The sequence below is a fragment of the Abrus precatorius genome, unplaced genomic scaffold (genome assembly GCF_003935025.1).
Source record: "Abrus precatorius isolate BTA unplaced genomic scaffold, Abrus_2018 Scaffold3, whole genome shotgun sequence".
Classification (NCBI taxonomy): Eukaryota; Viridiplantae; Streptophyta; class Magnoliopsida; order Fabales; family Fabaceae; genus Abrus; species Abrus precatorius.
In genome coordinates this window covers 24,507,845-24,521,271 of record NW_020874373.1, presented here as the reverse complement: position 1 = coordinate 24,521,271, position 13,427 = coordinate 24,507,845, and the positions used below count along the sequence as shown (strand labels likewise).

Here is a 13,427-nt window from a genome sequence, read left to right as displayed (position 1 = left end):
ATAACGGGGAAACGTTTTCTAAAGCATCCTTATAGAACTCGCGCTCAAGCAAGGATCATGGATGAGTTAGAAGAGCACAATGAAGAACTGAGGAACGATGTTAATCAGTTGAAAGAACAAATGACACAAATCCTAGAGGCACTGAAGTCTTTAGAGAGAAGAACCACAGAGGGGACCCCTATTCAAGCACCTCCAGCACAACCCACTCCTACCTATCCACCAGGTTTCACCCCTACACAAGGACCGTCCCAAAGTTTTCCTCCTCATGAAACAATGGTGCCTTTGACCTTACATGTAGAAAGGCCTCCACAACAAGCTTTCAATCAACAAGATGTCCAATTTCCCCCATATGGCCTTCCCCAAGGTTATACGCCACCAATAGCTGAGAACCCACAAAACACTGGCCAGCCATTAAATCAACCCAATCCTGCACAACCTTCAGATCCACAAATCCAATCAACCCAAACATCCATCCCATCATATGCTTACCCTCAAAATACCCATCCCCAAGAAGCTCATATACCCCACATTATACCTACCCCAAACCAACCGATCCACCACCAACCACAAATCACTAATCCTAGCCTTAATGGAAACCCAACCATATCACCATTCCATTCCCATAAGACCTTAGAAGAACCCCAGCCCAATTACTCAGAGAAGCACTTCCAATCCAGAGAAAAATTACAAATATTGGAAGAAAGATTGAGAGCTATCGAGGGGAGCAGCTATGGCATTGGGGGAAGCTGCAGATCTTTGTTTAGTCCCAGATGTGATAGTTCCTCCAAAATTCAAAGTGCCTGATTTTGATAAGTACAAAGGAACAACATGCCCAAAGAGTCATCTGATCATGTACTGTAGAAAGATGGGATCACATGCCCATGATGATAAGCTGCTAATTCATTTTTTTCAAGACAGTTTAATTGGAGGAGCTTTGAGTTGGTATATGCATCTTGAGCGTACTCGTATTCGTAGTTGGAAAGACTTGGCTGATGCTTTCCTAAAGCAATATAAGTACAACATTGATATGGCTCCTGATAGATTACAACTGCAGAATATGTTAAAGAAGGAGGATGAGACTTTTAAAGAATATGCCCAGAGATGGAGAGAAGTTGCAGCTCAAGTGGAGCCCCCTTTGTCTGAAAAAGAAATGGTGGCTATGTTTATTGATACTGTTCAATCACCTTTCTATGATAGAATGATTGGAAGTGTTTCGTCAAACTTCTCTGATATTGTGATTATCGGAGAAAGAGTGGAAGGAGGAATGAGGAGTGGTAAGATATTTCACAATTCGGGCGGACCCTCCAGTTTGAAGAAATTTACAAATGGTCCAGGAAGAAAGAAGGAGGGAGAGACTAATGCTATAGCCTTTCACCCAAGAGAAGTTCCTTTCATCAGACCTAACCCTGCACCTTTTCAATTCCAACCCACATTTCCTGTCCCTCAAATGTCTTACTCATATGTCAATGCTGTTTCATAGAATCCAAGTCTCCAATCTTATCAGTCGCGACCCTACCAACCTGCTCCGCCTACTTTTCCCATAGCACCACCCATGAGACCACCCCATTGGAACCAAAACCCAAATCCCAACCAAATAAGTCCCCAAAACAATCAGGAAAGGAAGCAAGTTCAATTTGACCCAATCCCCATGTCCTACACTGAGTTACTACCTCGCTTATTCCAAAGTTCATTAGTTGTACCCTGCCCAATGAAACCTGTAGAACCGCCCTATCCAAGAGGGTATGAACCAAACGCTAAGTGCGAGTATCATGCTGGTGGCATTGGTCATTCAACAGAGAATTGTAGGGCATTAAAGTTCAAAGTGCAAGACCTAATTAATGCCAAATGGCTAAATTTCAAGGAGGATAATCCTAACATTAGGAGTAATCCCCCACCTAGGCATGGAGGATCATCGGTAAATGCCATCGAGGAAGAGTCTACATATGTTTTAAAGAGGAAAGTTGAAAAGGTTACCACTCCTCTTAAGACTATTTTTGCTGAGCTGTGCAAGACTGACTTAATCAAGGGTTTTGTACATGAAGGAAATATATGTGATTTGCACCCTGATGCAGACCACTCTATTGAAGATTGTGAAGAATTCAAGCATGTTCTACAAACCTTGATGGACAAGCATCTGGTCCAAATTGGACACCCTAAAGAGAAAAATGAAGTTTTGACTGTCGATGGGCAATCCTCAGCTTTCCCGAAACCTTTGGTCATTCATTACACCAAATGTATGAATACCCCAACTACCAACGGACCTAGACCCATCACTATACAAGTACCGGCTCCATTCACTTACAAGGACAACAAAGCAGTACCATGGAAGTATGATGCAGGGGTTTACGTTGGCAATTTTAAGGAAAACCAAACACAAGGTGTCAATTCTGATACTGTCGCCGTCTCAAACATTGCTGGTGTTGGTAGGATGACCCGTAGCGGTCGTATTTACACACCTGAGGAGCTGAGAAAGGAGCGAACAAAAGAGATAGAGAGATCCTCAAAAAGGAAAGCCAAAGTGGGTGAGTTTGAAGACGCCGACGAAGAGAAAATGCCTGAAATAAAGAAAACGGTGTCAGATGAAGAAGCTTGTGAGTTTTTGAAATTTATTCGGCAAAGTGAATATCAAGTTGTGGAACAATTAAACAGAACTCCAGCACGGATATCTCTTTTATCGCTGTTGTTGAACTCTGAGCCACATAGGAGGACTCTTTTGAAAGTGTTGAATGAGGCTCATGCCAGCCATGATATCACTACCGACAAGTTTGGAGGCATTGTTGGTAATATTGTTTCAAACAATTATCTCACCTTCGCTGATGATGAAGTACCTGCCGAAGGAATGAGGCACAATAAAGCACTGCATATTTCTGTGAAATGTCGAGATCACATTATTGCTAGAGTGCTTATTGACAATGGGTCTTCTCTGAATGTGATGCCAAAAGCAACATTGTCAAAATTACCTTATGATGGGTCGCATATGAAACCCAGTGCCATGATAGTAAGAGCTTTTGATGGAACAAGAAGAGAGGTCATTGGAGAAATTGAAATCCCAATCCAAATCGGTCCTTGCACTTTTCATATTTTGTTTCAAGTAATGGACATCGTGCCAGCTTACAGCTGTCTTTTAGGGAGGCCTTGGATTCATTCTACAGGAGTTGTACCATCCACATTGCATCAGAAACTGAAGTTTATCATTGATAATAAGTTGGTGATTGTCTCTGGTGAAGAAGATGTGTTGGTGAGTAAGCCTTCGTCCACTCCTTATATTGAAACTGCTGAAGAAGCTCTAGAGACCTCTTTTCAGGCTTTAGAGATTGCAAATGCTACTTATGTTGGAGAGGGAGCTCCAATCTTAAAGCCTCGATTGTCTAATACATCCATAATGACTGCTAAAGTCATGCTCGATGGAGGTTGTCAGTATGGATACATGTTACGGCAAGTCATATCGAAAGCAACAAACTGGTTACAGCTCCATAAGAATAAGGATAGATTTGGGTTGGGATACATGCCCACTAAAGCTGATAAGAGAAGAGTCATGGAGGAAAAGAAAGAAAGAAGATTAGCCAGGTTGGAAGGTAGAGAGCCTAAGACTGAAGGGGCCCCCATTTGTGATCTTCTGAAAAGCTTCTATAGTGCTGGATTTGAGTTTCAAGACTCAGTGGCTGCTGCTGCTGATGTGGATACACCTGAAGAAGAGGTTGTGGACCTAGTCCGTACTTGCCCGCCAAACACAGAAGTTGGCAATTGGGAGATCATTGAGTTACCTGTGATTTTTAATAGCTATTCAAAGTAATCCTTGAAGTTAATCCTATTGTTTTGTTTCAAAGCTTTAGGATATCATTACTTTTTGAAAACGCTGATATATGATTTCTTTTTGTAAATTAGGACACATGTTTCCTTTTAAGTATATTTAAATGAAATGCGATTTGAATTCTCAGTAATCTTTCGTGTCTTTTTCTTTATCAGTTGAATCTTGTCGTTTATTTTCTTTTTGTCTCAACTCTCGCACAATGCAGATTCGAAAGTGACATGTCTGAAAGTAACAGTGCTAATATCTCATCCACTAATTTTGATTGTCCAATTAATCAAGCTGTCGAAGATGATAGTGATGTTGATTTACCCTCAGAATTTCTAAGATTGGTTGATCAAGAAGTGAAAGAGATCCAACCTCATGATGAACCCACTGAGACAATCAATTTAGGGACTGAGGATGATAAGAGAGAAATCAAAATAGGCACCCTCATGAAAAAACAAGAGCACGACAAGTTGATTAAACTCTTGCATGATTATAATGATGTCTTTACATGGTCTTATCAAGATATGTCAGGTCTAGATGTTGACATAGTCGAGCATAAATTGCCACTAAAACCAGAGTGTTTCCCAGTTAAGCAGAAATTAAGGAGAATGAAGCCTGAGATGTCATTGAAGATTAGAGAGGAGGTCAAGAAGCAATTTGATGCAGGTTTTCTTGCTGTGGCCAAATACCCTTAATGGGTTGCTAACATTGTGCCAGTTCCCAAGAAAGATGGAAAGGTTCGGATGTGTGTTGACTATCAGGATCTAAATAGAGCCAGCCCTAAAGATGATTTTCCATTGCCTCACATTGATATGCTAGTAGATAATACAGCTAAACATTCATTTTTCTCTTTTATGGATGGTTACTCGGGTTATAATCAGATCAAAATGGCTGAAGAGGATATGGAGAAAACCACATTCATTACACCTTGGGGCACCTTTTGCTACAAGGTCATGCCTTTCGGTTTGAAAAATGTCAGGGCAACATATCAAAGGGCGATGGTGACATTATTTCATGATATAATGCATAAGGAGGTTGAAGTCTATGTGGATGATATGATTGCCAAATCAAGGACCGAAGAAGACCATATTATGAATTTACACAAGTTGTTTGAGCGGTTGAGGAAATTCAAATTACGCTTGAACCCTGCCAAATGTACCTTTGGGGTGAAATCAGGCAAATTGTTGGGATTCATAGTAAGTCAAAAGGGAATAGAGGTTGATCCTGACAAGGCAAAAGCAATCATGGAAATGCCGCCTCCTCGCACTGAAAAGGAGGTTTGCGGATTTTTGGGGAGACTGAATTATATTGCTCGATTCATATGCCAACTAACTGCCACTTGTGAACCAATTTTTAAGTTGCTACGGAAAAATCAGCCGATGGAATGGAATGAAGATTGTCAAGAAGCTTTTGAGAAGATAAAGCAGTATTTACAAAATCCCTCGATACTAGTGCCGCCAGTGTCAGGGAGGCCGCTCATTATGTATTTGACAATGTTAGAAGGATCCATGGGATGTGTTTTAGGTCAACATGATGAATCGGGTCGGAAAGAGCACGCCATTTATTACTTGAGCAAAAAATTCACCCATTATGAAGCTAGATACTCTTTGTTAGAGCAAACTTGTTGTGCCTTGGCTTGGGCAGCTCGTAGATTGAGGCAATATATGTTGAGTCACACGACTTGGTTGGTGTCAAAAATGGACCCAATCAAATACATCTTTGAGAAACCAGCCCTTATTGGAAGGATTGCTCGTTGGCAGGTCTTATTGTCAGAATATGATATTTTGTATGTTACTCAAAAGGCAATCAAAGGCAGTGCTCTCGCAGATTTTCTAGCTCATCAACCGGTGAATAATTACCAGTCAATACAGTATGAATTTCCTGATGAAAATATAATGGCGCTGTTTAACGAGAAAGAATCTTCAGTAAAAGACGAATGGGTCATGATGTTTGATGGTGCTTCTAATGCACTCGGACACGGGATTGGTGCTATACTGATTTCCCCAGAGAGGCAATATATCCCAGTCACGGCTAGATTATTATTTGATTGTACGAATAATGTAGCTGAATATGAAGCATGTGCTATGGGAATTCAAGCAGCTATAGAGTCAAAGATTAAAATTCTCGAGGTATATGGTGACTCAGCTTTGGTTATTCACCAGCTGAAAGGTGAATGGGAAACCCGAGATGCCAAATTGATCCCTTATCAAGCCTATATCAAGGAATTGGTGGGGTATTTCGACGAAATTACTTTCCAGCATATTCCTCGTGAGGAGAATTAATTAGCCGATGCTTTAGCCACTTTGTCATCAATGTTTGTAGTAAGTCAAAAGGAAGATATGCCATTCATAAAGATGCAACAGGTTGATCATCCTGCCTATTGTCAAATGGTTGAAGAAGAATCTGATGGTAAACCTTGGTATAATGACATTAAAAATTTCCTCAAACACCAAGAATATCCATTAAATGCTGCTGAAAATGACAAAAAGACGTTGAGGAGGTTAGCAATGAGTTTCTTTCTAAACAGAGATGTGCTCTACAAAAGGAATCATGATATGGTTCTGCTTAGATGTGTAGATGCTTCAGAGGCACAAAAGATCATGGAAGAGATTCATGAGGGCTCATTTGGGACTCATGCCAATGGACATGCTATGGCAAAGAAGATTCTACGAGCGGGATATTACTGGTTGACAATGGAGGCCGATTGCTTTCGTTATGTAAAGACATGTCATAAATGTCAGACATATGCTGACAATATTAATGTTCCTCCAACAAATTTGAATGTCTTATCATCGCCCTGGCCTTTTTCAATATGGGGAATTGATGTAATTGGACCCATTGAGCCTAAAGCCTCTAATGGTCACCGCTTCATTTTAGTTGCTATTGACTATTTCACAAAATGGGTTGAGGCTGCCTCGTATGCTAGTGTGACCCGAAATGTGGTGGTGAGATTCATTAAAAAGGATTTGATCTGTCGGTATGGCCTCCCAAGCAAGTTGATAACAGACAATGGCACTATTTTGAACAACAAAATGATGAAAGAATTGTGTGACAACTTCAAGATTCGACATCATAATTCCTCTCCCTATCGCCCAAAGATGAATGGAGCAGTTGAAGCAGCCAATAAAAATATTAAAAAGATCATCCAAAAGATGGTAGTGACATACAGGGATTGGCATGAAATGCTGCCATTTGCCTTGCATGGATACCGAACTTCGGTTCGTACTTCAACTGGGGCAACTCCATACTCTTTGGTATATGGAATGGAAGCAGTACTTTCTATTGAAGTCGAAATTCCCTCTTTAAGGATAATAATGGAGACCAAATTGGAAGAAGCAGAATGGGTGCAATCTCGTTTTGATCAATTGAATCTCATTGAAGGAAAACGGTTGAATGCGTTATGTCACGGTCAACTATACCAGAGAAGGATGAAGAAGGCTTTCAATAAAAAGGTTCGCCCGAGAGAATTCAGTGAGGGAGATATGGTACTTAAAAAGATTTTGCCAACGCATAAAAATTATTGTGGCAAGTGGTCCCCGAATTATGAAGGACCATATGTGGTGAAAAAGGCTTTCTCAAGAGGGGCTCTAATCCTCACAAACATGGATGGACAAGATCTTCCAAACCCCATCAATTCTGATGCTGTAAAAAAATACTATGCTTAAATATATATATATATATATATATATATATATATATATATATATAATAATTAAAAAAGAGGAAAAAATAATTAAAAAAAAAAAAGAAAGAAAAGAGCTCGCTAGGTTAAAAACTCGAAAGGGCGACCTAGGCAAAAGTTAGAGCGACCTGGTGAGCTGAAAACTCGAAAGAGCGGCTCAGGCAAAAGTTAAGGTCAAATAAATACTACACTGAACTGAAAACCTAAAAGGGCGGTTCAGAGGGGCACTAACTTCAGTCGCAAGAAAGGGCTTCAAATCGAGAAATATGATCGACTGGAATACTAAACTGGGGCAAATTTTGAGAGGTTAAAGTTGAGTCAAACGAAAGATGGATTCAAAATACCTTACTGGGGTAATTTCATTTTGGCAGTTTTGTTAATGGATGATCAATTTACATGAGAGATTAGCACTGTTCATCTGGAAGACGTCACTTAATCGGCATAATATTTCACTATTTTCATAGTCATTTCGATCCTTTGATGTATTTTTTCGTTACTCATGTCATAAGTCTTCTTTGCAAATTCACCATTTCTTTATTACAGTCATTCCTATGTTCCAAAAATATTTATCTTTGTCTTTTGTCACCTTCCATTCAGCTTATATACACCACTTTGTTTACTCAACTTCTTCAATAGAATTTTTATTGTCATTCCAATAATTATATACTAAAAGGAAACATGCAAATTGCTAAAAAGGTAATAAGAAAATATGATTACAGTTGGAAGCTTAAAAATTCACACAGTAAGTTCGATGAATCTCCTGATAAGTTTAGCATGGCAGAAGAAGTTGACTCCTCTTGACGATGCAAAAATAGATGGCAGTCCAATTTGATTGATGTCTTACCTAGCTCAAATTTCATGAAAGAATTGATCCTGACTAAAGAAGTTATTCATTCATGAACCTTGATGTGCATGTTTCGATAAGGTTGGAAGAATTATCATCTCCGAAAAAAATATAAAAAAAATAATAAAATAAAATAAAAAGGACAAAGCTTGTTTTGATTTAATAAGTCTTATTATTGCGTTCGACCTCATCATTCAATAAATTTCATTCCAAGTGTTAACATTCATCCAGTTTATACAATCGCATCATTACATTAGCATGCATTTGTTTTTATCTATTATCACCTTGTGAAGTTTAATTTAAATTCATTATCTGCTTTACAATTTTTATGTGCAGTCCAAGACTATGATCTAACTGAGTTCTTTACTTTTCATCAAAATTCAGAAGTTGATTGATGTCTTTATTTTCCTGTCTTACTCTTACTATTAAAGTTCAGAGGATGACTATCCTTTTATTTTCTTTTGCAATCCAGAACATGATCAACCTTTTATTTTTCTGTCTTTATTTTTACCTTTCTTGTCCTGGTCCCTTTATGTTTTTATCGAAGCCTAAAACTTGACAGCATCTTTCGCATTCTCTCAAAGCCCAGAACATGACTGGCACATTTTACTTTTCTGTCAAAGCCCAGAATCTGACTGACATTTTTCGCTTTTCTATCAACGCCCAGAACCTGACTGGCACATTTTTTTTCTGTCAAAGCCCAGAACCTGACTGGCACATTTTTCACTTTTCTGTCAACACCCAGAACCTGACTGGCACATTTTACTTTTCTGTCAAAGCCTAGAACCTGCCTGGTACATTTCACTCTTCTGTCAAAGCCCAGAACCTGTCTGGCACATTTCACTTTTCTGTTAAAGTCTCAGAACTTGACTGACACATTTCACTTTTCTATCAAAGTCCAAAACCTAAATGACACATTTTACTTTTCTCTCAAAAAACTCAGCATCTAACTAGCACATTTCACTTCTTTGTCAAAACCCCAGAACCTGACTGGTTCCTTTTACTTTATTGTCAAAAGTTTAGAACTTGATTTACTTTACGTGCAACTTTTATTTTTGGCTAAAGTCCATTATCTGTCGGGCAATCTTAGTTTTTAGTCAAAGCATAATGTTGTATCATAATTCTTGTTATTATTTGTTAAGCACAAACCATCAAAAATCATGGTTTCTCTAATAGCTTCTGATGTTGACTTTTTTTTTATGTATCTTATCATTTTTAAACCAAAATTAGTTCACTTCTTTACTCAATTTTTATCACTTTAATATGAAACTTGTTCATACATATTTTTTGATAAAAACTGAGTAAAGAGGGGCAACTGTGAATACTAAAATTTTGATTTAAATTTTTTTTAATAAAAATGAAAAAAATAAAAAATCTGAATTTTAATATTACAAAAGAAGAATGGAATCAAAAGGTTTAAAAAAAAAAACAAAAATAAAACAAAAATTTGTCTTAATAAAATAGGAAAATTTTAGAATTAATAGAATATGACAAATAATTAAATTCTTGAACCAATGTTACTTTATACATAAAAAAGGAAAAATTCAGAATTTTGGGCCTTTTGTGAAAACCCTAACAATAAAAGGAAAAAAGGACCATGGAGCAGAGAGAGACATCAGAGGAGGCTAAAATTTTTTTGAGAGGAGGCATTCTAAAACGGGGAGAGAAAAAGAGAAAATAGAGAGAAAGAAAGGTTAGTGGAAAGGAGGAAGAACAAGAGGCAAGCAAAAATTTTCAAGAACATCAAGTAAGCTTCATCATACATTTTACACATTCTTCTTCTTCATACATATTTATATTTTGAATAAACATTTCCTATATCAAATCAATCTCAAATGATAAAAAAAATATTTTAAACCACCATTTCAAATATCCATGTCTCACCACCTCTCCACCCATTCCTCCATCTATCATCATCCACAAACACAAAACTCACTATAAAAAAACTCTTTCCCTACCTTGTCTCATTTCTCTTCCTTTTGCTCTTAATAACCTTCACCACTCAAAAGCATGGCCTCCATTAACCTCACCTCCACCCTTTCATAACCTTTTTTCATTTTTTTTGGAGAAAAGCACACCCTTAACCCTAAAGTCCTTCCCTCTCAAATCTGAAAATTTAAAATTTGAGACCATTTTATCCTTTTTTTATTTTTTTATTATTTTTTTGTCCGAATTTTTTATTTATTTTATTTTTATCATTATTTAGTTCAACATATAATTTATTGTTTTAGTTTTATTTATTTATTCATCATAATTATTATTTGTTATTATGATAACTATTAATTTATTTAATGAATGAGTTTTTATTATTTTTTTTATTTTTTTTATGTTAACTTTGTTTAAATTATTTTATTTTATTTTATTTATTTAAAATCTCTTGATACCGTTTACTTTACAATATCATATCTGAGTTGATTTTTTTTAAATTATTTCCTTTTTTACATTTTATTATTTATATCTTCTTTTTTAGGATTGTTATCTTTTATTTTATTTATTGTATATTTGTATCATATTAATGCGATTTAATTTTATATTTATGATTATTTTATTTTATATTGTGAATACTAAATTACTTATTTTTTTATAATTAATTAATAAATAATAATATAATTGTATCAATTTATAATACTAACGTATAGCTTCTCTATCGTCATGTATTATAAATTGATAAAGTCTATGTGTACCTACGTTACCAAGACTTTATGCAATATTAACTTATCACATATTGTCATTAATTAATTAGTTAATCACTTTAATAATAATGCAAGATGTATTTCTCTTCTAAATACTAATTTACAAATCAGTCAACTAATTTAAATCAAAATTATTTTATTAAGAAATAATTTATAATGCTAATGTGTAGCGACTCTACCTTTATGCGTTATAAATTGTCAAAATCTATGTGTACCAACGTTACCTTAGGTTTTATATAATATAAATCTATCAAATAAAATTTTTAATGTTTTTTATTAAATAAGTATCTTCTTTAATCAATTCAAATAAAATTATTTTTTTTATTTTCTTAAGTCATGTTTCAAATTTTGATAAATTAAATTACTATAATTTATTCATTTTATAAATTTTTATAATATCGATGTGTAATTTACATTGCCTTCTATAGTCTAATAAATTATAAGAAGTTTATGTATAGGTTACGCTATCTTAAATTTATTTCAATATTAATCATAATCAAAATTAAAATTCAAATACTCCATTTACGAATAAAATATTTCTTAATGATTTGCAGTATAGTTGTATGATCTTCCTTCACTTTCTGTATTGTTTTCTCGTAGGGTACATGTATAATTGCATTATCTTGTATCCTAAACATTATAATTTTTATGAAAAATGATTTTAATTCTAAAATAAATTTTTCTTTTACTAAACTTAATTATAATCAACTAATTTCATAATTTTTAGATAGAACTACGTGGCTTTGAGTTTCCCATTGCATCCGGGGATACGTAGGAGCGGGAACCGTACCCGTCAAGTCAAAATATTTTTTAAAATAACCCGAATAATATTTCAATAAATAATATTTCTTCTTCTAAAATAAAATAATTAATGTTTAGGGGTTAAATAAATATTTTTCAAAATTAGAATAATTTTGTACAATTAATTTTAGGTAACCGTTTTTTAAACGGACGTTGTATGGTGCTAATACCTTCCCTACACGTAAATGACTCCCGAACTCATTTTTTGGTTTCAAAGATCGTATTATATTTAAGTTTTTCCAAGGTTTTTCTTAAAAATAAACTTTGGTGGCGACTCCTCTGATATTTTGGAACAAGTTTGTCATCCGTCGTACCGTTGCGATCGCCAGGTTGCGACACTTTACTTAGGACTGGTAAAATGAAAGTAGTTTGTATTTGTTAGTTTAAGATTGCTCCTTGGTAATTAATTCACGGTCATATGTGACTCAAAATAATAACCTAATTATTGTAATATGAGATAAGCCATCAAAGTCATCTCTCAAGTATCATAAAAAAAAAAAGTAAATTAATGAAATAATTAAACACCTTATTCAAGAATCAAGAAAAAAGTAATGACACTCGATCATTTAATCTAAAATTAATAATATTTTAATTTGGTGGTTAAAATTTGAATTCAAATAAAACGTAAATCCAAACCAAGTGAACACAAAATCAATTAAAATTTAAAAATCTCTAGAATTCAATTAAAATATATTAATTTTCTGTACTACTTAATTAACCCTGATTTCTTAAAATTGACTCATATACTTCAAACAAATAATGATGAATCAATTACTTCTCAATTATAATTAGAACAAATAAATTTAATTCATGAAATTAAATAAAAGAGAATATAGTAGAAAACTTGAATTGAAAATAAATGTTACAAACTGATTCTTAAGAATGTTACATTTCTTTGATCCTTTATTTAGATAATGAAACTTTCTCTTCTATAAATGGAAGAACACTAAAATCCAAAGTTGAGGGAATAAGGAAAAAGACACAAAAATAAAAGAAAATTATATATGTGTGTTCTTTTCCTTTCTCCCTTTAATAAGTTTAATTTTTTTTTAAAAAATAATCAAATAACTAAAAATTCTAATCCTAATAATAAGCAATCTTAATAAAAATCTAGAAAATCAAATTGTACCGATTTTGAAATTTAAAAAGATATCATAATTTAAGGAAAGAGATATCCTAATTGTTAAATACCTAATCTCTTAAGATGAATGTGTAACTAGCTCCTTGATTTCACTTTAGGATTTGTATTTGTTTGGATTTGTTGTCTCAAGGTGAATTAAAGCTCTAGATGTTAGCTTTCAAACGTTAATGGAATGAGTCCAATCAAATATTTGTAAACCAAGATATAACTTTAACACTGTATACTGGTCAAAATTTTCATTTTGCCTCTTTAACTTCTTATTTAGACCCAATTCTGGCTCTAAATGTCAAGATCCATCCTTTTATTTCTCATGGGACTTCTAGGTCCATCTCTTAAGTATAAAGCAATAATCACATTAAAATGAAGTCTATAGCTCAAGTTATAACCCAAATACTAAACAATGCCAATATATGTGCTATGTTAAAATAATTGAATTAAGGCCTAATCAAGACTCAAAAAGTAGAAGTAGC

At 34.7% G+C, this 13,427-nt stretch overlaps 1 pseudogene; it reads left to right on the top strand.

Annotated features, from left to right (window-relative positions):
• Positions 1–57: 57 nt before the first annotated feature.
• LOC113862364 lies at positions 58–7,461 on the top strand (annotated as a pseudogene).
• The last annotated feature ends 5,966 nt before the right edge of the window (positions 7,462–13,427 follow it).